General features: G+C 42.9%; 1 protein-coding gene across 6 annotated transcripts in view; it reads left to right on the top strand.

Annotated features, from left to right (window-relative positions):
• The first annotated feature begins 1,600 nt into the window (after positions 1-1,600).
• Positions 1,601-26,399, top strand: part of FER (FER tyrosine kinase) — a 165,385-nt gene continuing 140,586 nt past the window's right edge. For 5 of the 6 annotated variants that reach the window (XR_008210530.1, XM_052700998.1, XM_052701002.1 and 2 more), the window contains exons 1-2: positions 1,601-1,703; positions 20,043-20,148. The gene's annotated coding sequence lies outside the window, so the exon portion shown is untranslated. Of the gene's footprint in view, positions 1,704-4,637; positions 4,702-20,042; positions 20,149-26,399 lie in introns of all 6 variants that reach the window. The other variant, XM_052701000.1, reaches the window with a different exon arrangement.

Raw genomic sequence — 26,399 nt, 5'->3', positions numbered from 1 at the left:
TCTAGCTAAAAACTGCTGTACTAATGTCCTTCTAATGCTTTCCACATTCAATTCTTGGTTGCAATTTCTAAATAAAATGAACAATTTGAATTTCAAACAAGCTTGCATATGTCTGCACTACACTGCACTGACTATAGTACAGGCCTACATTTCTTTTATATTTATTTAATAAATGTATGAAAGGTTTGGTAATATAAACTTACCACAACAAGGAACTAATAATCCTTTCCTCCACAAAAAGCTGAGACAGTCCTTCAGTAATTCTAATTCTAAAAAATTCTAAGCAGAACAGTAAAGGAAGAGCTTTTTTCTTGTTGTTGTTGGGTTTTTTTAAATTTATTTATTTACCCTAACACCCATGTGTACCAGTTTTCATCTGATTCTAGGCTGTCCAGGAGAGTTAACTTACCAAACAACAGACATAAGCATAAGAGGTCTTCTTCGGCCCTCTAAGAAGCTTGACTGAAGCTGTCTGCCAAGTACAATACGACACAGCTGAAATCAGACTGAGTAAGGCTGTTCATACCTGCTCTTTTCATAAAATCATTGATTATTTCAATGAAATTCGAGTATTATCATATAATTATTATTTTTTTTTAATCCAAAATATTACACGGTTGTAAAGTACCTGCAGGTAAAACACATCTTAAACCACCGTGTTTTTTTATACACGCTGGCCTAAAAACAAATTCTAGCTCAGGAAGCCTTGGTTTGGAATGTGGTTGCTCTGCCCATGTCCTGTTTTCCAGGTCAGTGATGTCAAAACAAACAAGATTGAAAACTTCACTGTTCATAAAGTTTTCCCAAATCTCTTAGTGTCACAGTAACACCACAGCACATAACTCTGTTTTGTTTTCTCTTGGTGTTGCCTGCTGCCTGGTCAGATATCTCCTCACAATTTGCCATATTCTCATTGCATTCTTACTTATGATTTACTGTTCAAAAAACCACCAACTGTCTAAAGGCTTGAAACCCACTGTACTTGCAGCTCAGTGTTGTAATTATGCAAACATTCTGCTCCAGCTACTAACGCCTGAATCGAGCCACCTACCTCACTCTCAGCTGGGTTTTCTATGTGGCAATACAGGCATTACGAATGTGCGATGCTCCCAAGAAGACATACGCTTATTTTCTGAGATTGCTCTTAACTGCCAGAATTGATTATGAAGGTTAAAAGTAGCATTAAAACACGTTTAGTAAAAACCCAACCCAACAATAACCTGTGGAGCTATAACCTGTGGAACTATTTTTCAGCGTTGTTGTATGATTTATCTCTTTATTTACACTACTTATCTTAGCAGGCACTTCTCAAAGATGCCTTGCTCCCTAGGACATTCAGGACCGTTTCCACTGAACCTCACCCGCTACCGGGGCAAACCAGCTCACACCAAGGCCGCGCCCGGAGCACAGCCCAGCTGCGCCTTGGGGGAAACCCACCCACCGCCCTACCGCCCTCTACACCACTCTAGCCCCGCCCCTCCCCGCCTTCCGCCAATCGAGTCGCCCTGGTGAGCCAAGGGGCGGCAGCTGTGGCGCGTGTTCCCTCGCTGATTGGCCGGTAGCCACTGAGCGTCAGCTGGGGGAGGAGAACGCCAGGAGTGGCTGAGAGGAAGAAGACAGCCGAGAGCTGATTCGCCGCCGTCTGTCACGTGGTACTAGAGGGGCTGTGACGCCCGCCGTGGCGGAGGGGCTCGGCTTGTCAGGTAGGTGGGTGCCGTGCTCGCCGCCGCCGCTGGTGCCCGCGCCCCGCCACCAGCGCCGGGCCCTCGGGGGGCTGCTGCCCTCCTCACGTCCGGTCTGGCCCGGCCGTGCCGCGAGGCGGGGGGTCGGGGAACGGGTAGGCCAGGCCCAGCCCGGCCAGGCGCGGGGCTTCACCTGCGGGCGAGGCGGGGCGGACGCCACTTGCGCTTCCCTCCGAAGGGGCAGTGGCGGTATCCAGCCGCCTCCCACGGCCCGGCGCGGGGCGGCGGCTCCGGTTCCAACCCGCACGGCGGCGGCGGCGGCTCCGCCCCGTGAGGCAGGAGGCGCGGCGGGCGCCATCCCCGCCCCCGCCCTAGGGACTGCTGCCGAGGCCGGGGGTCCGAGCTCGGCGGAGCGGACAGGAAGAGGACAGCGCCCGGCGGCGGCACTGTCGCTAGCCGAGGGTCAGCGGCTGCCGCTCTGCCGTGTGCCCCCCTCACGAACACCGCAGTCCGTCCCGCCGCTCCTTGCTTCCCTTCAGCAGTGCCTTGAGGGTTGGAGACTTCTGTACTCCTTGCAGGTTCGGTTTCGAGAGCGCTGCAGGCGCTTCTTGAGGCCGCAGTGTGTGTGTGATGTTCTCAGAATCCGGTCCGGGCAGATGCGGCATTTCAGATCCTGGGCTTGGCGTCTTGGGGGGCACGACAGGCTTACGGGTTTGGTGCATGAAGATGAAGCACACAGGATGGCATTACCTGTTCTTTTCCGTGCAGGAATGCTTCTTTTCCGGTGAACGTAGTCACCAGTGTGGACATCTGGGTTTGTTGCTCTTTTCAACAACCTGTTTTCTGTTCTCCTAACAGGAGAAAAAGGAAGTGGAACCTCCCAATGATGTGACATAACTTTCCCACGCTCTTTAACAAACTTCCTCAGAGTAACTCTGATGCTCTGCCTTATCTTTTTTTCAGCATCTTTGAACTAGTTGCAATACGGGCCACATCTGAAACTCTTGATTTTCAAGATCAAAAGAACTTAATGGGTATTATTACAAGGTCACACATGGCAAAGGTGTGTTTTCCTACAGAGATCACTGACGTGGTGAGCTGTGTGTGCGAGTCCTTGGAAGGTGCCAGGAGGTGGGAAGTTCATACTTCCCTTGCTGTCTTTCTGCAGTCAAAACAAATTGCTACTGATATACACATATTATAGGATGAGTTATGGTACCTGTTTCCTCCTTTAACTAGTTCAATTTTCATCTATTATGGCACACTGTCAGTGGTGCTGCAACCATGGATGTCCAATCGTGCAGTGTTATCCCCAGAGGAGCTGAGCTTTGGGGGTACTTCTTAGAAGGGAAATATATAAGAAATAAGGAGAATAAGGGAAAGAAAATAAGAATAAGGGAAAGATATATAAGAAGCCTGTGCAAAGTTCCTTTCTGGCTGACCAAAAGCTTATAAGGCCTTACATTGCATCAGGAGAGATTCAGATTGGATATTAGAAAAATCTCTCAGAAATGAGCAGTAGTGCATTTGGATCAGGGTGGTGGTGGAGTGGCTGTCTCTGGGGGTGTTCAGGAAACAGATGCGTGTGATGCTGAAGGGCATGAGTTGACAGTTGGACTAGATAGTCATACAGGTGTTTTCTCACCTTAATGATTCTATGATTTTATGATTTAATTATCACCAAGATCCTCAGAATCATAGAATGATTTGGATTGGAAGGGACCTCAAGGATTGTCTAATTTCAACCTCTGTGATGCAGGCAGTATTGATACCCTCTCAATCAGGTGCTATCGAACCTGACCTTGAACAGCTCCAGGGATGGGACATTCACAGCTTCTCAGGGCAGCCTGAGCCTCCTTGCTTTCCCACAAGTGTAACTTCATTCATTACTAAATCTCTCAGGAGCATTCTCCTTCAGTTGGTGTTCGGACTGCTGTGTTAAGCGCATCTGAAATCTCTCTGTCATTTGACTGTGAGCACAGGCTGGGGTAGGGGGTGCAAGGATTCTAAGGTAGAGTGATGTGAAGGAAAAGTGGACCTTCCTTCAGAGGGGGACAAGTTAACATGCTTCACTATAAGGAGGAGACTGAACACAGGGAAGCGAGAGCATGTGACTGTGTGCTGCACTGTCAGCAGGAACTACAAATTTTATTTCTCTTGCTGAAGGCATTCTGTGCCTGGGTTAGTGCTTCACAAAGCATGCAGGAGGGTTTGCTGACAACAGGCAGGCTGGTTCTAGGCTCCAGCCCCAGGCAGGCTTCCCGTGGCCTGTGCTGTGCTTGCGCACAGACCCCACTTCCTGCCTGCTGCAAGGGGAGGTGGGCCGTCCTGTTGGCCCATGGGCTGGCAGCTGGCCGGCGCTATGCCTTACAAGGAGGTGGGTGAACTGCATGAGGTCACCGCTTCGCAGGGAGGAGGATTTTCTTCAGTGTGTGGGAAGTGGGTCTGGAAGAGGAAGGGGGAGTCTTTGGCTGAGAGGAGGGAGGAGGAGCGGCAAGAGGAGAGCTGAAATTCACTTCTGCAGAAACTAAACTGTGTACGCCCTCTTATCTGGAGATAAAGGAGGCTGCCCTGTAGTACCGCTGAGTTACATTTTTCATGTATTTGCCTTATAAACATAGATTTAGAAAACTTGAGCAGAGAGGATTGTTATACAGGAGAGGGAGGCTTGGAATGGTTGAGTATTTGGCATTTAATTAGGGAGTAAAAGCATTTAAAGTACTGTGTGTGTAAATATGCATTAGGTGACCACAGTGCCTTAGAGAAGATTTCTTTTGAGAATTATTAATAACAAATTATTGGAATCCATGACTTTGTTTTTGGATTTTAAGAAAGGATGGTTACCTTTATTTTTAAGAGACACATGCGTGGTGGTGTACAGTGTGCAGTGCAAGGCAAGTCTTGTAAGTGCTTAATATGCAGTGTGTATCTGTAATTACTTGTTTTTTCTTTAAGGACAACTTCTTGTGACAAGGAGTTTGGATTGCCATCATCTCATATCATGAAATCACATTTCAGGGTACGACTGTAATTTTTTAAAATTATTTTAACAATTTCAAGTGCAGAATTAGGTTTGTTTCAAGTGTCGTGAATCTGAAGCAGTTTAGATTTTCTCAGTGCTGGGTATTTCTGTGATGATAAGTTCCTGGTAAGTTTCTGCTCAGTGTGGTTATTAATCTGAGTGATTGAATTGTACTTCATCTTCTACTTTAATTCTCAGATCACTGTTTCATCTACAGTTGCAGTTTCCTTTACATTACTGCCATTCTGCACTACATGAAAGTGCCACATGGTTTAACTTCACTTTCCAACTTACTTTCCCACATCTGAGCTTGTTACTAACTGGCTCACTGCGCACCTATAGTTGACACAGCCGAGCACAGAGACAGCTCCTCATGTTCATTGCTGTTCTGTGGCTTGGTGACTGTTCTCTTGCCAGGGGTACTAGTTTGTCAGGGCTCCTCACCTCCAAAATGTATTAATCAGCTTGAAAGGACGTAGTTCTGGATGCTTAGTCATGTCTGTGTTGTGAGCTTGCTTCTTGAGCAGCAGAGATATTTTGTTAGGCTTTCTGATGTCATTGCGCTTTTCTGCTGAGGGCAGAGGTACTACTTGGACCAGAACTTGCACTTAGTTTCTTGTTTGGCTGAATGTGGTGTAATAGCAGTGCTTGTGTGCTTTGAGACATTCCTGTCACATAGTTCTGTACTGACACTCTCACATGTGTCATGAAGCTTTCTACCGTTACAGGAAAAGTGTCATTTAGGATATGCTTTACAATACTGCTTCCATGATAATGTAATCCATTTGGAACTACAGTCTCATTAAGCGCCAATAATGAAAATAAGTAATGAATAACTACTTAATTGTTTTTATTGTTAGGCATTTTTCTACATGGTGTTCAGATTTTGTTTTGAAGACCATCCTTTCACAAGGTCTTTTGTAATTTTCATCATAAAGTCACAGTGCCTCCAGCCTTTATTTCATATTATGTTTTTGGAAGCTATTTATTTTGACGAAGCTGAGGCATGAAGAAATTAATACTTAGTGTTAAAATAAATTACCGTAATTAAGGCCTAATGAAAAATCAATTATCTCTTAAATAGAGGCAACCCGTGAAAAGTTTGTGAATTGTTTACTGTTATGCGAGAGCTCTTCAACAGAAGAAGAAATGGAATCCAGAGTAATATTAATGTGTGTTAATCACAAATTATTTGTTCCTTGAAACTGCTCATTTAGAAACTGAGAGACACAAAATTACAGCAGTGAGCATGATGGCACTGTGGAGATGAACCCCTCTGACAGAACGCTGAATCATCCCCAGAGCTCTCCATCCTCTAATAAATGAGTCGGGCATTTATTGGGGTTTGTAATTACATGATCACATAATACATGTTCCAAGGAGGGTGGCATTTAGAGTTTCATCCTCAATTTCTGAATCTTTTAATTTCACAACTTGATTTGTCAGCTCTGCTACTTTTCTTCAGCTCTTTTTATGCATGACTTTTTGCTTTAGAAAGACTGGAAAATCTGATTCCATACTTTTACAGTGTATTGAAATTCACAGTTATCATATTTACATGGTTTGCAGTTTGTACTGCAATAGTAAGTTGTTTTTTCTCTGAAAAAAACAGACTGGAGGACTATGAGTATTGTTTTCTGAGTATTTAATAAAGGCAGGAGTAAGTGTATTGAATATTTGGTGTTTAATGCTCAGACAAGTAATGTGTCAGTAATATTACAGCTAGTGTAGAGAAAATAAGTTTAACTTTGGTGACCGTATGAACAATTAAGAATACAGTCTTGGTATAAATCTGCTTAGTTTTTGAATACTTAAAGCCTCTCTTATTTGCTATGCAATTTTATGCAGTTTTTTTTCTTTTTTTTTTTATAATGAAGTTAGTGTAGTATATTGCCACCAGATCTGTTATGATACAGTCTTTGAATATATATATTTTTTCTTTTATTTTTTCCCCTTCAGGGAATATCTGACTCCAAAGCAGTGGTTTCTGCTTGGAAATGTTCATTAATGTAAGACAGTGTCCTCATGAAACTTGTTCCAGAGAAGGGGTGCATTTTAAATCAGGTGATTAAATTTAAAAAATGTGAAAACGTGGACAATTCTATGAAATACTGAATAAAGGTATGTAAAAAAAATAAAATTGTCCTATCCCTTCAGCAAACTGTTATGACAAGTGCTTTTGTAGACAATTCCAGTGAAAATCATTCAGCTTTGGAGTGCTTTTCCACTAACAAAAAGCTAAAAAGCATGAAAGCGGAACACACACCTGCTTTTTGTTGGTGTGAGTTTGTCATATGTTAAAACACACGTGCACACACACACACACACACAAAAAAAAAAAAAAAAGAAAAAAACAATCACTATGAGTGGTGTGCTTTCTCTGAAGGAGAGAAGGAGAGTTGCCTTTCCATCATTTCTATGGTATATGTTTGTTCACCAGTTCAATTAAAAAGATGTGGTAGCTGAGCAGATGAAAGGAAATGCTTAATTTGAAAATGCACGAAAATGTTAGCAGTTGAAAGTTGGAGAAAAATGGATTTGATGGATAGACAACTCCCTGGATAAAGGGTTGGCTGGATGGTTGTACTCAGAGAGTTCTGATCAGTTGTGCAGTGCCCAAGAGGAGACCAGTGACAAGTGGATTTTCTCAGGGATCGCTGTTGGGTCTGGTGTTACTTAACACCTTTGTAGGCAATGTGGACGGTGGGATTGAGTGCACTCTCAACAGGTTTGCAGACAACACCAGGCTGAGTGGTGTAGTTGACTCTAGAGGAATGGGATGCTATCCAGAGGGACCTGGACAGGTTTGAGAGGTGGGCCTGTGCCAACCTCATGAAGTTCAACAAAGCAAAGTGCAAGGTCTGGCATTTGGGTTGCGGCAATCCCAAGAACAGATACAAGTTGGGTGGAGAATGGCTTGAGAGAAGCCCAAAGGAGAAGATTTGGGATGGTCAGTTAATGAAATTCAACGTGAGCCTGCAGTGTGCACTTGCAGCCCAGAAAGTCAGCCATTTTCTGGGTTGCATCAAGAGAAGAGTGAAGAGTAGGTTGAGGGAGGTGATTCTGCCCCTTTACTCTAATGTTGTAAGACCCCAACCTGGAATACTGCATCCAGTTCTGGAGCCCCCAACACAAGAAGGATATGGAGCAAATGGAGCAGGTTCAGAGGAGGACAGAGATGATCAAAGTCTGGAGTACCTCCCCTACAAGGACATGCTGTGACCTGGGGCTCTTCCGCCTGAAAAAGGCTCCAAGAAGACCTTAAAGCAGCTTTCCAGTACGTGAAGGGGGCATCCCTGCCTATAGCAGGGGGATTGGAACTAGAAGATTTTAAGGATCCCTTCCAATCCAAGCCATTCTATGATTCTATGAAATGTGCAATTGAGAAACTGTAGAGAATTATAAGGTGTGTAAGAAAGTTTCAGGAAGGTCTTTCGGTGACCATTTCTGCCTCTTGCATTAGGTGAATGTTGAAACTGGAGTGGCAAATTTCTCATCAGTAAATGTGTAAAGTAAATCTGATTAAGAAGCTTATTTAACATCTGAAAATATGTAATGTGTTCAAAAATTTTTTTTTTTTTTTAAATTGGAGAGGAGAATTACGTGCTTAACTCTGGTCAGAAATCTTGGTTTTATTCAGTCCTTGTCTTCCTCTACAGGTTAAAAATAAGAACCTCATCAGTCTATCTGGATTGTGTCTGCAGTGTGGTCCATAAAGACATTACAGATTTAGATATGAAAACAGATGGTTGTTACCAGTTATTGCAGCAGGATGGCTCATGTCTTACTGCATGTTTTTTTTCTTAGATTAAATTGGGATTTCAGATATAAAGATGCAGTTAGTGAAATTCCTGTAAAGTATCCCAGAGAATAGTAAGGCAAGAATTCACACAGGGATTTAAATAATTATTGCATAAAATACAAATGTTTCTATCATCTTTTATTTATTTATTTTTTTTCTGAAGAATCACCATCAGTGGTTCTGTGTTCTGAAGAGCATTTATTTCATGATTAAAATAATTAGCTGGTATCCTCTCTGGAAGGAATACTTTTGATACTCAAAATGAAATACTACTGTAAAAAAACAAACAAACAAAAAACAGGCTGCTGTTGTAATAACTTCATTTACACTGAGTCTTATGTATGCAAACACGCTTCTACATCAGGCATTTATGCATGCCTTTTATTGTTCTTGTGCACTTGAGCATTATTTTTTCCAGAGACATTGGAGGTTAGTGTCCACATCTTGTCACAGTTTGCTCTGACACCCAGTATGTTATAATATAAGTAAACATAATTAAAGCTTAGTCGATTTATACATTTTCAGATGAGGTAATGCATCTCAGCAGTGTTCTTTATAACTAGGGATGATATCTGAGCAAAACTGACTGAACCTGAAATAGGATAGCTTTTTTCATGTTTCTTGAAGAGTTATATTTTCATAAGGTGTTTGTATTAAAATTGTTATGTATGTGAATTTGCACCGCAAGAACAATATTTGAGAAGTTGCAAACGTCTGGTTCAGTCATCTGTCTTTTGAGTGACTGCCCTTATAGTGAGAATCACTTTATCTCATCTAAAAGAAGGAGTTACCATAGTAAGCATTTTTCAGGACGTGGAGCATGCAAAGGAAAAGTCATCCAGATGAGTTACAGCAAATAAAAATTTCAGACAGTGCCTTTTATCAAATTACATTATATGATTTATATCCTACAGTGTAAGGGTCTGGCAAATGAGCTATGAGGAAGGGATTCTGTTCTTGGACTTGTGTTTCTTATGGGCTAGTTTCCCGTGTAAAGAACCATGAGAATGATCTACATTTAATGTGGTACAGTGCCAAGGAAATAAGTGATCTCAGGAAAATTGAATGAACTATGAATTAACTAAAAAGTGTTATATAAACCAGAAGGATGTAGTTAGCTTAATGAAGGTGGAAAGAGGCAGCCACCACCGTATTGCTTTCTGAATTTCTTTTCATTGAATGATAAGTACTTGGAACTATACTATTTTTCTCTTACAGAGACCTGTGTGTCATATATTACAAACCATTGGTGAGTCTTTGGTCTAATTGTTTTGGCTTCTGGGATAAATTCTGTTTGATGTTGGGCCATAGGGAGAAAATAATACAGTTGGATCATAGTAGCCCTGTGCAGTAGTGTAGGCTTGGGTAGGGTGGCTTGAAAGTTGGCTGTCAGAAAGTGGGGTAGAGGGTGCTGGTTGTCAGCCAGCTGAACATCAATGAGCCAGCAGTGTGCCCAGCTGGCCAAAAATGCCAGTGTCATACTGTTCCTCTGTGTGGCACTGGTGAGACTGCACCTTGTGTGCTTTGTTCAGTTTTGGACCCCTCTCCAGAAGAAGAGCATTGAGTTGCTTGACTGTGTGCCAGGAGAGCACCAAAGATGGTGAAGGAATTAGAAAACAAGAGTTATGAGGGGACTGAAGTTGTTTGGTTAGAGAAGAGGAGGCTGAGGGAGACCTTATAGCTCTGTACAACTGCCTGATAGGAGATTGAGCACAGAGGATATTATTCAGAGAATCACACACAGAACTGCAGAGATTTGAAGGAATATCGCAGTATCATCGAGTCTAACACCCCTGCTAAAGTAGCTGCTGTATAATAGATTGCATAGGTAGATATTCATACAGATCTTAAATATCTCCATAGAAGGTGTCTCCACAACTTCTCTGGGGAATCTGTTCCAGTGTTCTGCCATCCTTAACGTAAAGAAATTCTTCTGTGTGTTTATACGGAACTTTCTGTGTCCGAGGTTCCGAGGTTAGGCCATTACTCCTTATCTTACTGCTTTACACCAGCAAGAAGAGCCAGGCCTCATCAGTTTGCTTTCCACCTCCCTTTACATCATGAGCATCAACTATTGCCTTGCCTGGGCTGCATGTAATGAACAGAAATTGTCTTGAGCCGCATACAGGTAGGTTGTTCCAAAAGTAAAGCCTCCTATTTGTTTCTATGGTAACTACAACTGATACAAAGAGCATAGTAACACTGTTTGATAGAGCACATCTCAACTACAAAACACTAATTTCCGACTTAGTCACTACCATTAACTATGCATTTTCATCAGTGATGAGTAAAAGCTTGCTTACTGCCCTCATAAAAATCTCAACCAGAGGCGGTGACTTACTGTCATCAAGACTGAAACACACCATCCACCACATCACTGTGCTGACATCCACTATTTGGTCTCCATGAATGTTCAGCAAGCATCAATGAATGTCAGTAGATGCAGTTTTTTCTGCATGGTGAAATTCTGTGACCAGTCTTTGCTTCGTATGCACTTCCACACTGACTCAGTTTTGTCAGGCTGCCCCTCTGCTGCTATCTGTAACACAGCAACCAGATGTCATGGAACATTGTTGGGAAGGTTCTGCCTCTGTTGTTATACCATCAATGTCCTCTTCTGATGTTAGGAGTCAACATAATAAAATACAAGGCATTGCTTTTGGAGCAGCCCTCACAAAGTACACACAATTATATATTGATAATTTTTAAGTCTAGAGAGTCCTATTCAGGCTCCAGTTGGTCCAGGAGAACCTCATGAAGTTCAACAAAACCAAGTGCAACATCTTGGGTATGGATCACGGCAACCTCCACTGCTACCAATACAAGCTTGGGAATTAAAAGATTGAACACAGCTGTGTGGTAAATGTACTGCTTGGCGGTACTAGTGGACAGGAAGTTGGACATGAGGCAGCTGTGTGCCTAGAGAGATGTGGACTTTTTGGACCATGTCCAGAGGAGGGCCACAAAAATGATCCAAGGGATGGAACACATCTACAAGAGTACACTGAGAGAGCTGCGGCTATTATGCCTGGAGAAGGCTACAGAGAGACATGAAAGCGGCCTTTCAGTATCAGAGATGGGCTGTAAGAAAGAAGGGGACAGACTCTTTAGCAGTGTCGGTTGTGACAGGAATGGGAAAATGGTTTCAAACCAAAAGAATGTAGATTTAGACTGGATATATGGAAAAAGTGTTTCATAGTGAAGGTGATGAGACACTCAAACAGGTTTGCCTGAGATGTGGTGGAAGGTCTGTCCCTGGGGACGTTGAGGGTGGGGCCAGTGGGGGACCCCGAGCAACCTGATATAGCTGTGGATGTTCCTGTTGACTGCAGTGGGGTTGTACTATAAGGGTTCTGTGATTTCGTTTTCAAATTCCTTTATCAAAACAGAAATCACAACGGCATATTTTTCACTGTTCAGAGCGATGAGTTAAGCCAACGTATCAAGATGCATACAATTTTTTTTTACCTTTCTTTGTGTCAGTGCTGGCCTCCTCATGCCCTGGTTTCAGTTGACAGAGAGTTAATAGTACACTGATGATTTGATTTGATTGTTGCTAAACAATGGGCAGGTGCCCAGGGTGGTTCCACTGGGAAGAACAGCCACCTTGGGGGTGCACTGTGTTGTTAGCCATGCCGGGCCGCATGCAGTCTGCAGGCCACGGGTTGGACATGCCTGCTTTAGGTATTTATAAGCATTAATCAGGTCTTCCTTCAGTCTTCCCTAGGCTGAACAGACTCCACTTACTCAGCCTTTCCTCATATGAAAGAGGCTTCAGGCCCTTTATCATCATTGTGGCCCTCTGCTGGACTCCTTCTAGGAGATCTCTATCTTTCTTGAACTGGGAAGCCCAAAACAGGACAGTGTAGAGGAGGAGGATCAATCACTTCCCTCAACCTGCTGGCCACACTCTTTTTAATACACTCCAGGATACCATTGGTCTTCTTGGCTACAAGCACACTGCTGGCTCATGGCTAACATGCAGTCCACCAGAACTCCCAGGTCCTATTCTGTTGGTCTTTTTCTGCAGTGATGGGTGATAAGAAATGAGAAAGAGGTTTAGATTGGATACTAGGAAGAATTTCTTTGTGGAGAGGTTGGTTTAGTATTGAAAGGGGCTGTTGAAGGAAATGGTGCTGTCCTTATTCAAGGTATTTGAGCGATTTGTGATGCAGCACTAAGGAACATGTTTTAGTGGTGGGACTCAGTAGCTCAGCTTGGTAACCAGCAAGCCTGATGATGATTAGGGTCTTCTCCAAGTTAAGTATGATTCTCTGATTTTGAGCAAGTGAATAAAGAAACAGTAGCTTCAACTTCCTCCTAACCAAGTGAAGATGATGTCTAATAGAATAAAGGAAATTAGTGAAGGAATATGTAATTGTGTATAGAACAAATAATTAGTAAACAAGTTTATCACAGAAATGCTGAATTTCAGCATTGATTTTTCCTGCTCTTTTAATTGCAGTTATTTCCATTTTCACTATTCATTCAAGACCACTCCTCTTGCGAATATCACATTTGACTTGTCTTTTGTTGTTCCTGCTTGTTTAGAATTTTTTTAAATGTACTTAAATATCAGCATGAGCCACTGATCTCAGTGTTTGTTTTTTGCTTTTTTTTTTTTTTTTTTTTTGGTGTCTGTTTGGGGCCAACTTTTTTGTAATTTTAGCATTGCAAACTTCTTTGTAACAGCTCTCTCCTTTAGGAGATAGAACCTTTGTAACGTTAGAATAGGAGAGCTGTTTATACTTCTTCGGAAAACCTACCAGCCACATAAGATGATGACTATAATAACAAAAAGCAAATAATAGAATTAGACCTTTTTAGGCTAGTATTTCTTTGCTGTTTATCAGACCTTACCAGGGAACGCTATTGTTAATGACATTAGTATGTTCATGTGAGAAATTTGTTGTGGTGTTGGTCCATAGTTTCATTCCTGCTTGAATTACATTAATTTTTGAATATGCAGGGTATATCATAACATATGTGGGTATATATGAATGCATGCATACACATACAGAAGGAGCTGAGAGAGTCATGTCCTTAGTTTGGATCACTACAGTTAAAAGATGGAACAGCTACAGCTTTAATTCAGGATTTTGACTTTCCACTCCGAAACAGATCAAAATAAGAGTGGTTGGAATTGTTCCTCATAAGCTATGGATCCCCCCATTCCAACTTTGAATAAAAAAGCAGAGTAGCCATGATCAAAGGAAGACTATAGAAACATAGCTGTAAAGAGAAAGGCTCTGCAGAGAGCTCGAACATTTAAGAGGATTGGATATATTTGATCACATTTTGTGTTGAGATAGAATCGTCTTTACCAGCCTCATTCTGTTCAATCAGATTTTCTGTGAACATCTAACATGGAGATAATTGTTGCACCACTGCTGAATACAGAGTTCAGAGGAAATTCTTTGTTCAGGTCCTTTCTATTCAGGCTGTGCTTTTCTTTGGCTTCCCTTGCAGTCTGTAACCTAATTTAAAGGAAGTTTAATTCCTGGAAAAAGATGGGAGGAAACCCTTTATTTGTAATCCTGTGGAAGGTAATAAGAAACTAGGTGTGTGTCCCTTTTGTAAGTGAGCTGTGCGGTCAGTGTGTTGTTTTCTACATGGCATTGCCTCTTTCGGAGTTACTGGCAGTGCTGCAATGAGTCCTTGAGGCACAGTGGCAGAGTATGATTGTTGCAGTCTCGCTCTGCTCTTCTGAACATTGCTGTAACTGCCTTCACCTCTGCTTACTCTTCTGCCTGGTGAAATTCAGTTTCAGTCATAATCAGTGGTTCTGGCCCAGTTCAGCCTGATTGTGTGACTAATGGGGCAGGAGGACCTACAGACCCATTCCCTGAGATAGGTCTGAAAACAAAACTGCAACAGTGAGCTAAAGGAGACAACTGATTTACTAAATATGATAGTGGAATGAGAAAACACAATATAATACAATATAATTGGAATTGAAACTAACAAATAAAATGTCAGAGATAGTGTCCAAAACCAAAGGCCTTACTCTTATGCTGGAGGCAAGACAGGTAGGGAGCAAAACCACAGTGGTGAGCTGTGGAAGAAGAGGCAGTCTCATGACTCATGAGCAGTTTTCCCTGCAGATGGAAAATGGAAACAGAACAGTGAAGTCTTCTAGGATATAGCTCTTCTCTTCTGAGAAAGGTACACGAAAATATCATCAATCCATGGAACTGGAGCATTAACTCTTTAACTCCCAATGCACGGTATGATGTTACAATGTGGAACACCAGAAACAAAAATAATAAAACATGACAATCATCTGCTTTGCTATTTGCCTCTGGCTGTTGGGTAGAATATTCCTCATGATGGATGTGGGTTGGTTGAACAGCTGCTCCTGAAGAGCACCTACCGTGTGGCTCACTCCCCAGTGCCAGCTCTTGCTTGTTATCTGTTTTTCACAAGAGTCTGAGATGGTCATTAAGTGGCTGGAGGCCAAGATGTGTGAGAAGCAGCTGAGATCTCTGGGTCTGTTCTGTCCAGAGCAGAGGAGCTCTGCTTTGTGTGACAGCAACAGGGCCCGAAGGAACGGCATGGAGCTGTGCAGGGGAGAGGTAGGGAGGGTGTTAGGGAAAGATTCTTCACCAAAGGGCAGTTGGTTTGGAGCAGGCTCCCCAGGGCAGTGAGCATGACTATACTGGAGTTCAAGGGGTGTTTGGCTCTCAGACACAGGGTTTGAATTTTGAGCGGACTTGTGTGGAAGGAATTGGAATCAGTGATTCTTGTGAGTTCCTTCCAACCCAAAGTATTCTTTCATTCTGTGATCCAATATGGAGCATGTTAAGGATGTTTTCATACTATATGGAGCTGGGAGTGACTGCAAGTGTGATGGAGAATGGGAAAGTGATACCTCTGGAGCAATGCAGCCTGTGTCATTAGGTCAGCAGGATAGTAGCATACAGTGGGTCATAGATTAAAATAGGATTTTACTGTTGGGAAAAAACCAAAAGCACTAAGGTTTGGAAGTCACATGAAGCAACCTCTGTTCTTCTCAGCACTGGCAGCTCACCACCACTGCTCCTTATTAGGCTTTGAGCCTAACTGATTTGGGGATCAAATTTGAGGGAGTTAAGAGAGCATCAGTGGTCTAGAAAATGATTTCAAATAAAAGACTGAAATCATCAGAATTGGTTAGGCAGAAAATTACATGCTTAAGTTGCAAAGGAGATAGTCTCTTTTTTCTAAAGTCACAAGAAAATAAAATTTGGTAATTGAGAAACTTTTTCCCATGCTAGAAGCAGAGGAATGCTGAATTGGAGAAGACAGACTTGACAGAAATCTTTCTGCTGTGGGTAAATGTCTTTCTTTGGTGATAAAGGAAAGATTTAGGTGGTGACTTCAGGTCGTGTTATGTGATTGTTACTAAGTTAATCCCATCACATCTATTACTATCACTTGCATGTTTGAAAACAATACCTTCAGGTAAGCAAAAACTTTTTATGTCCAAAGATATTTTATAATTCTGATCAGAGAGGAGTCTAAAAGTGGTTTTATTCTTTTTGATAGCATCACAGCTGCTTAAGAAAATTGTGATATTCATCTACCTACGGGGGAGAGCCCAGTGTACAAGTTTGTCTGAGTGAAGTCCATCCAGCTCAGAACTAGCTGTTGAGAAAGGACTGTTGCCACAGATGTAGAATATTAGTGTGTGTGGCATGTTTTTCCTGCCAGCGCAGTTTGGAGATGTCTTGAGGTGGGCGTTCTGTGTGTAAGATTTGTTTTATGAATTTTTGTAATAATTTTTGAACTTGTTTGTCTCAAAATATCTTTTGGAATTAAATTCATTCAATTATTTACTTGGTGAAGAAGTACTTAAGAGCATCTTTTTAAAGTTTCATTTTGTGTTCCCACATTCTTGTGGGAAGCAATTCAGACATCTGATATATCATGCCACTTTTTGCTATCACTTTTTTTTGTACTTTGATCTGACATATCGTTGTTACCTGTTTTGCAAGCTAAAAAATTCTCTTTACTTTCTTTGTGCAGAAGCTGTTCCATACTCTGATCAATATTGCCTATACATCATGTTCTTCATAAGACAGAATAGAGAGAGAGGAACACCGTTCCCACCAGCAATCTAAGAATATATTCTCTGATGTTCTCTCTTCCCTTCATATCAGAGAATATATTCTCCGATACACTGGATATCTCCAAACCTGACCACTTCAGAGCGCTGAACAAATGTTTTTGAAGGTCTATGCTCAGAGACAGTATTCTCCTGTGTGATGTTAAGCAACCTAGAATGCTACACAGCATTTACTGATCGTTACTTCACCTGCTGTTTTACTTGCCTGTTTCTCGATATTCAGGAGTTTGTCTGCAGGAGTTTGTCATGTAGCATCAGTTTTGATTACTTATATTTGTACTGTTTACAAGCTTAAGCACAGATATAATATGATATAGTAGATATTTAGGTGACCAGTCCAAATAGATGAACGTAGCCTGGCACAGATTCTGATGATGCTTCTGCCTCCCTCCCCTGAGGAACTCTATTCCTTATTCCTGATTACAAGGGCTTCCCTTCTGTAACAATTTCCTAGTAGATAATACAGCTGAAACTTTTCTGTTATGTTTTCTTTGCTGCCGTGTCTAGCACTTTTGTCTATCAGCTGCTTGATTTCCCAAAGAACTCTTTGAATTGCAGTGCATGACTTCTGTTTACAATCTAGTGTTTTTCTCACCATATTCCAGATTACAGATTCTTTAGCATGATTTTAACACCTTCTCCAGTATGAAAGTCAGACTTTGTACTTTTCCATGTTAAGTTCTGAAAATAAAAAAAGGGTTTATTTTCTGCTCTCCATCCTTCTTTACATTACTGGTCAGTAGTCACTTTAAGCCTAGGTTTTTGTAGAATTAGTAATTCAACAATTTCATACTTGGTACTGCAACACTTCTATTAAATAGTAGCTGCTTCTTGTGAATTCTTACTATTAATTTGTTATTTTTAAATGTTCTTATGATACTTCAGGATGCCCCAAGATCTGATTTGTGAATTGCTTTGACTTCCTCAGCCATAATGAAGAAAACAAAAGTTGATCTAGATTTTCTTCTCTACCTTATCATCCTTTAATTCTCTCTTTTGTACCTTCATTGTCCAGTGGTTTATTGCATTGAGGAAGCAAGCTGTCTGTACCTTTTAGTTTCTACTGTGTAGGAGGCCAGAAATAGTAATAGTATTTTGTCGCTGTCTTATAGGCAGCTATATGATTAGTTTACTGACAATTTTTTTTTTTTTTTTTTTCGTGTAGTGGTTCGTATGCTTCTATCATTTAAACAAGTATTGGAGAGGTTTTCTGCTACCAATTTCAAATTCTACAAATGTCCTCCATGTAGGTGTAAACAAGCACATAGACATGAAGTCAGTAGTAACCAGAATTACAAAAAGGAAAAAAAAAAGGTAGCGTACTTTATTTTTGTAGAAATAGGCAGAAAAACCTCTTTTCTGACATGCTGAATAATATCGCGTTAAAAAAAGATGCGAATTTTACCTCTGTGCAGAGAATGGAAAATGTAGCTTGTCTCTGTTTCAGTAACTGTGGTCTGTTTTATTTAGAAATAGAATTTTTGGAAAGAATTATTTTAGCATATGTGATTTTTTTTTTTTTTTGACAACTGCCTTCATTCGGATGTTCATGTTCTATCTGAAGCAAGAAAAAGGCAAGAAAAGTTTTTCTGTCTAGTGGAATGCTGTCATTTCTAATTGGCTTATATTTGTGATGGTAGAATAGAAGCCAAATTTATGAGAGCTGTTTTGAAGGTAATGCCTCCTATTTTATGATGTTGGCCCAAGGTGTCAGGGGTGATATCACTAAGAAGAGGTTGAACCTTCCCACCAATATTCTGGTGTATATTTTTTTTTACCATATGACAGATGGTAGCAGAGGGGCAGTCTGACAAAATTGTGTCTGACACGGAATTGAGTATGAAACAAAGTTGTGTCACTGAATTCATCCAAGGAGAAAATATGGCACCTATCGACATTCATCATCAACACTTGCTGAATGTTTAAGGAGGTCAAATAGTGGATGTGAGCACAGTGAGGTGGTAGGTGGTGCATTTCAGCAGTGACCAGACTCCTCTATTTCAGACTTTCATAAGCATGGCATGCAGGTTCTTGTTCATTGCTGGTGAACATGCCCAGCTCATGGTGGCTACTTTGTTGAAAATTAATGCTTTGTAGCTGAGAATTTGCTCTGTCAAAAAGTGTTCTTGTGTTCTTTGTATTGGTTGTAGTTTCAGGGGAAATAAGTGGCAGGCAGTACTTTTGGAGCAGCTTAGGTATTCTAATGTTTTGCTCTTGGTATTTTGCTCTTGGTAATTGCTGGTGGAGACTCTATTTTATGTTCTTAAATCTTGTGCTTTGCAACTTCTTGCAAGTATTCACTTCTATTAAAGATGGTGAATGCTGCAGCGACTCTCATTTAGTGCATTTCTTCCTCCTTTCAAACAACAGCCCATGACTGTTGTTTTCCTTGCAGCAATTGAATGTAAGCATTACTTACAATCTTTCCTATTTTTGGTCATGGAGAATGAAAGTTTTGTATTTATGTTAGGCAGCACTGTTTCTAGAATGTCACTAAGTAACGAGAAAGGAATACTAAATAATATCTGCTTGAATGATATTTGTTCACATTCTGTCCTTTCGTAAGATTTAAAACATGTGTTCTATTACTAATGCTTTGTTTTAAAGTTAAAAAATAATGTACAAAAGATTCCTGATGTAATTTTAAAAAGATATGAGATTGTGTGCAGATGCTTAGGATGAGTCAAAATATACGGAACAGCTTGCACTTGCAAGCTACATGCAAACCATCTTTCTTATTCCTTTTATATACTTATTTAATATAAAACCTCAAAGATTCAGCCTTGTGTTGCTGTTTGCTTCACCAAGATTGCAGGTCAGAGTTGCAGCTTTAAATTTGAGTGCTATAGTCTTTTCAACTGTTTGTCTTTTTGCTATTGTGGATATTACAGTAGCTAGAAATTTCTGTGTTTGTTTGATCATTTTCTCATGTTGCTGTTTGTTTTATTACTTTCTCGTGAAAATGTTCCTATTAAGTTTTTCTTGCAAATTTTGTCAGGGAAGAATGGCATTGAGTTTTAGTTTCCTGTGCTTTCATTTTTCTTATTGGTGTTTTTTTGCCCCTGCTCTTATCAAGAGTAGAGTGCAGCAATAAGTTAATTTGTCTAATTTTCCAGCCTTAGTACTCTGTTTCAATAGAAAAAGAGTTTTTCCAAAAAGAAAAGTTAACAAATATGCTTTAGTTACTTGTGTGTAGAAAAAATACTTCATCTCTCAAAACTGGCATAAAGTGGTAGCACATGACTTCTTGCAGTCATTTAAGAAGTCTTCTGAATTTTTTGTTTTCCTCGACTATATATTTTTTGTTTTTTAAATATTTTCTGTGATTAGAAACTGAAAATGGAAAGCAATGTATCTAGTTCTAATTTTGCAACATATTTTAAAAATGCTGAAATAAAACCCAAACTATATGATCTCTTTTTATTTCAGAGAGCTCACTGAAAGTGAAAGTATATTTCTGAAAGTGAAAATCAGAGGAAATAGCAGCTGATGTAAGAAGTATACTAAGGATCGTTACTTGGGGATATTTTTTAAGGTACGTGCTCTATATTTTGTAGAAAAGTAATCCTAAAAATAAGCTGCTTGTTTTGCCGTGGGTAAAGTAATATTTCATACTTATTTTGGAATGATTAGGCTGGATTTATGTTGCTCCTTTGGATGTTTATTGGTGACAATAGCTCTGTGGAAGCATTAGTTCATTTCAGCTGTCTTTGTACACTTAGCATCAAATGTGTGTGTGAATAATGTTCTGTGTATATGGTTAGCATAAAGAAATGATGTTTTGTGTTTCATTATGTAAATTCTGGGAGTAGTTCCTATACTATTAGAAATTCAATAGTCTAATTTTTATTTAGTATGTGGATGGAGGGCTATGAATGATGTGTTTCCCTGTTTTAATGTAGAATAACTAGAATAAGCCTCACAGGTGGACTGTGTAATAAATGGAGCACTTTTTATAAAATTGCTTTAAAATTTCTGTGGAATCCTTGAATTTGAGTATGTATTTCTCCTGAATTCAAGTCCTCCTTTTTCTGTTTTTTTGCAGTACTGTTAACATTTCGCAATACTGTTAACATTTCATCCTATACTTGATGCAGCAGGGAATGTGGCCACTGAGGACAAGGAGAAGGCTGAGGTCCTCAATGCCTTCTTTACATCTGCCTTTAATAGCCAGATCAGTCTCCTCTGGGCTTTTTATGCCCTGATCTGGAAGTCTGGGACCCTACTCAGAATCCACCCCCAGCGATTCAGGTGGAGACAGTCAGTGAGCTCCTCTTCCAACTGGACTGTCACAAGTCCATGGGACCGGATGGGCTGCACCCTTGGGTGCTGAGGGATCTGGCGGGGGTGATTGCTGAGCCCCTCTCAGCCATCTGTCAGCGCTCCTGGTTAACTGGAGAGGTCCCGGAGGATTGGAGGCTTGCTGTGACTCCCATCTTCAAGAAGGGCCATAAGGAGGATCAGGGGAACTGTAGGCCTGTTAGCCTGACCTCGGTACTAGGGAAAGTATGGAGCAAATCATCTTGGATGAGATCACAAGACATGTACGTGGTGTCCAGGGGATCGATCAGGCCCCGCCAGCATGGGTTCGTGAAAGGCAGGTTGTGCTTGACCAACCTCATCTCCTTCTATGACTGGGTGACCAGTCTGGTAGATGAGGGAAGGGTTGTTGATGTAGTCTGCCTAGACTTCAGCACAGCCTTTGACACAGTCTCTCACAGGTGTCTTCTGGGGAAGCTGGCTGTCCGTGGTCTCAACAGGTGTACACTTCTTTGGGTAAGGAACTGGCTAGAGGGCCATGCCCAGTGGGTTATGGTGAATGGATTTAAGTCCAGCTGGCGACCTGTTTCAAGTGGTGTCCCCCAGGGGTCAGTACTGGGGCCCATCTTAATATCTTTATTGTTGACCTAGATGAGGGGATTGAGTGCACCCTCGGTAAACTTGCAGATGACACCAAGCTGAGAGGTGGTGTCAATCTGCCTGAGGGTAGGGCGGCCCTTCAGGGGGATTTAGACAGGTTAGATCACTGGGCTGAGGTGAACGGGATGAGGTTCAACAAGGCCAAGTGTTGGGTCCTGCACTTTGGGCACAACAACTCCATGCAGTGCTACAGGTTTAGGGCAGAGTGGCTGGATGACTGTGAAGAGGGAAGGGACCTGGGGGTGTTGGTTGATGCTCGGCTGAACATGAGCCAACAGTGTGCCCAGGTGGCCAAGAGGGCCAACGGCATCCTGGCCTGCATTAGCAATGGTGTGGCCAGCAGGAGCAGGGAGGTGATCATCCCCTGTACTCATAGAATCATAGAATCATAGAATCACCAAGGTTGGAAAAGACCTAAAAGATCATCCAGTTCAACCGTTCACCTATTCCCAATAGCTCCCACTAAACCATGTCCCTCAACACAACATCCAGCCTTTCCTTGAACAGCCCCAGGCTCGGTGACTCCACCACCTCCCTGGGCAGTCCATTCCAGTGCCTGACCACCCTTTCTGAAAAGTAATACTTCCTAATGTCCAGCCTGAATCTCCCCTGCCGTAGCTTGAAGCCATTCCCCCTGGTCCTATCACTAATGATAAGAGAGAAGAGGCCGACCCCCAGCTCACTACAACCTCCCTTCAGGAAGTTATAGAGAGCAATGAGGTCCCCCCTGAGCCTCCTCTTCTCCAGGCTGAACATTCCCAGCTCCTTCAGCCTCACCTCATATGGCCTGTGTTCCAGACCCCTCACCAGCTTTGTTGCCCTCCTTTGAACACGTTCCAGGGCCTCAATATCTTTCTTGCAGTGAGGGGCCCAAAACTGGACACAGTACTCGAGGTGCGGCCTCACCAGTGCTGAATACAGGGGAACAATCACCTCTCTGCTCCTGCTTGCAACGCTGTTTCTGATGCAAGCCAGGATGCCATTGGCCCTCTTGGCCACCTGGGCACACTGCTGGCTCATGTTCAGCCGAGCATCAATCAATACCCCCAGGTCCATTTCCTCTACACAGTCCTCCAGCCACACCGCCCCAAGCCTGTAGCGTCGCCTGGGGTTGTTGTGGCCGAAGTGCAGGACCCGGCATTTGGCCTTGTTGAAACTCATCCTATTGGCTTCAGCCCAGCTCTCCAGCCTGTCCAGATCCCTCTGTAGGGCCTCGCTACCCCCAGGCAGATCCACACTTCCAGCCAATTTGGTGTCATCTGCGAATTTACTGAGGGTGCACTCGATGCCCTCATCGAGGTCATCAATAAAGATATTGAAGAGGACAGGCCCCAGCACCGACCCCTGGGGAACACCACTCACAACCGGTCGCCAGCTGGATTTGACTCCATTCACCACCACTCTCTGTGCCCGGCCCTCCAGCCAGCTCCTTACCCAGCCAAGAGTGTATCCATCCAAGCCTCTGGCTGCCAGCTTCTGCAGGAGAATGCTGTGGGAGACAGTGTCAAAGGCTTTGCTGAAGTCTAGGTAGACCACATCAACAGCCTTTCCCTCATCCACCAGATGGGTCACTAGATCATAGAAGGAGATGAGGTTGGTCAAGCAGGACCTGCCCTTCACAAACCCATGCTGGCTAGGCCAGATCCCCCGCTCATCCCGCACATGCCGCATGATCTCCCTCAAGACAACCTGCTCCATAACCTTCCCTGGCACCGAGGTCAGGCTAACAGGCCTGTAGTTTCTTATAAATGGGAGTCACATTGGCAAGCCTCCAGTCTTCTGGGACCTCACCAGTCAACAAGGAGCGCTGACAGATGATGGAAAGCAGCTCGGCTGTCACCTCCGCCAGTTCCCTCAGCACTCTTGGGTGGATCTCATCTGGCCCCATCGACTTGTGACAGTCCAGTTGGAGCAGTAGGTCTCTGACTGTTTCCTCCAGAATCACAGGGGGGTTAGTGTGCTCCCCAGCCGAGATTACCAGGTCAGAGAGAGGAGTATCCTGAGGATAACTGGTCTGACTTTTAAAGACAGATGTAAAGAAGGCATTCAGAACCTCCGCCTTTTCCTTATCCTCAGTGGTCACATTCCCAGCCTCATCCAGCAAAGAGTGGATATTCTCCTTTGTCCTCCTCTTACTGTTAATGCATTTATAAAAGAGTTTCTTATTCCTTTTCACCCCAGCGGCTAGATTAAATTCAAGCTGGGCTTTTGCCTTTCTGATTTCACCTCTACACATCCTAACGACTTCCTTATATTCATTCTGAGTGGCCTGTCCCTCTTTCCACAGGCAGTAGATTTTCTTTTCTCCCGGAGCCTCAAGAATAACTCCCTATTCATCCACGCCGGTCTTCTTCCCCACCAGCTCATTTTGCAGCTCAGGGGGACTGCCTGCTCCTGCGCCCTTAAGACTTCCTTCTTGAAGAGCAACCAGCTCTCTTGGACCCCTTTACTTGCTAAGACTGAATGCCAGGGGACTCCCCCTATTAGTCCCTTGAACAATTCAAAGTCCGCCCTCCTGAAGTCCAAGGTAGCAATTTTACTATTCCCCCTCCAGGCTCCACCATGAATCACGAAGTCTGTCATTTCATGATCACTCTGTCCAAGACAGCCTCCAACCTCCACATCCCTCACCAAACCTTCCCTGTTTGTGAACAGCAGGTCTAGTGGGGCAGTTCCTCTCGTGGGCTCTCTGACCAGCTGTATCAGGAAGTTGTCCTCTACGCATTCCAGAAACCTCCTAGACTGCTTCCTCTGTGCTGTGCTGTACTCCCAGCATATGTCAGGGAAGTTAAAGTCCCCCATGAGGACAAGGGCAGGCGACTGTGCAGCTCGTGCCAGCTGCTTATAGAATACCTCGTCTGTCTGTTCATCCTGATTTGGAGGTCTGTAACAGATGCCCACTAGGGTGCCTGTCTTGTCAGCCCTTCCTCTGATCTTTACCCATAGGGATTCAACGTTATCGTCCCCACTCATAATCTCAGTAGCGTAGAAGCATTCCCTAACATAGAGAGCCACACCGCCACCCCGCCTTCCTTGCCTATCTTTCCTGAAGAGTTTGTAGCCATCCATTGCAGCGCTCCAATCGTGGGAGCAATCCCACCACGTTTCCGTTATGGCAACTGAGTCATAGTTTGCCTGCTGCACAATGGCTTCCAACTCTTCTTGTTTGTTGCCCATGCTGTGTGCATTAGTGTAGACGCACCTCAGCTGAGCCCCTCGCCTCTACTCAGCACTGGTGAGGCCGCACCTCAAGTACTGTGTTCAGTTTTGGCCCCTCACTACAAGACATTGAGGCCCTGGAACGTGTCCAGAAAAGGGCAATGAAACTGGTGAGGGGTCTGGAGCACAAGTCTTATGAGGAGCAGCTGAGGGAACTGGGCTTGTTCAGTCTGGAGAAGAGGAGGCTCAGGGGAGACCTCATTGCACTCTACAACTTCCTGCAGGGAGGTTGTGGTGAAGAGGGATTTGGCCTCTTCTCCCAGGCAACGAGCAGGACACGGGGCAATGGCCACAAGTTGTACCAGAGGAGGTTTAGGTTAGACATGAGGACAAGCTGTTTCTCTCAGAGAGTGGTCAGGCACTGGAATGGCTGCCCAGGGAGGTGGTGGAGTCGCCGTCCCTGGCAGTGTTCAAGAGGCGTCTGGATGAGGAGCTGCGAGATGTGGTTTAGTGCTTGTGGTAGCAGTGGTAATGAGAAGTCGATTGGTCATTTCTAACCTTGTGATTCTATGATTCTATGATTTCTAGAAAGGGACTTCAAAACATGCCAGCCACAGTGATTTGGAACCTATGTGTGTTTAGGAGTACAAGTGTTCATAGCAGATCATGAGTGAGAGTGATGCTCTAAGCATACTGTTTCCATTCCATCTGCTGGGGGTGCTGGTGTGTACTGTGCTTCCTTCTGAATATAACCAGGGGCACGGCATGCTTCTGTTCTGTGGTTTATCGGTTGCCTGCCTTGGCCTGGACAGTTCATCACTCACGTTACAGAACTACAGGTTCCAACTGATGGAGTTATTTTTAAAATTAGCAGTCACATTTTTAGATATATTTCATAGCAGCATATTAGAGAAGACACAGGCTGTTAAGGGTAGGAGGACATCCTGGGGAAGTATTGCTATGTATGTGCTGTTCTTCTCTGCTTGTTTGCTTTTGATCATTCTTAGGGAGCCAGTACCTTTGATCTGACACTCTACAGATGCTATCATGTGTCAAGGGATTGCAATCTTCAAGTGCAGATTGGCTGTGAAAAGTACCTTCTTCAGTAGCTGAAATCCAGAAAGACTAATAACGCTAGAATATTGACTTTATTTGTTGAATGGAGTGTTAAAGGATAGAAGAATTAAGTGACTGTCTTTTAAGCTTTTCTCTTAATACTGAGAAATTTTAAAATTATTTCTTTAGAATCATAGCATGATTTGGGTTGGAAGAAACCCAGACTACCCACTCCACCTAGCCTTGAACACCTCAAGGGATGGGGCATTTACAACTTCTCCAGACAAACTGTTCCAGTGCTTCACCATCCTCTGAGTGATAGATTTCCTCCTAACAGCTAACCTAAATTTCCTGTCTTTTAGTATAAAACCATTCTCCCTGTTCTGTGAACACCATACCCGGGAGCCATTCTCTTCTCCAGGCTGAATGAGCCCAGCTCCCTCCACCTTTCTTTGTAGGGGATTTGTTCCAGCTCTCCAGTCATTCTCATGGCTCTCCTTTGAACACTTGTCAGCGATCTGTATCTTTCTTCTGCTGTGGGCCTCACACCTGAGGCCTCAGCCCTCATGAGTGCAGAGTAGATGGGGACGATCCCTCACTATTCTGGCCACCTCTCTTCTGATGCAGCTCAGGATACTACTGGCTGTCCAG

This window comes from Tympanuchus pallidicinctus, unplaced genomic scaffold, assembly GCF_026119805.1.
Source record: "Tympanuchus pallidicinctus isolate F22 unplaced genomic scaffold, pur_lepc_1.0 scaffold4, whole genome shotgun sequence".
In the NCBI taxonomy this organism is placed as follows: domain Eukaryota; kingdom Metazoa; phylum Chordata; class Aves; order Galliformes; family Phasianidae; genus Tympanuchus; species Tympanuchus pallidicinctus.
Note: the sequence above shows the minus strand (reverse complement) of the source record. Positions and strands in the feature narration are given on the sequence as shown.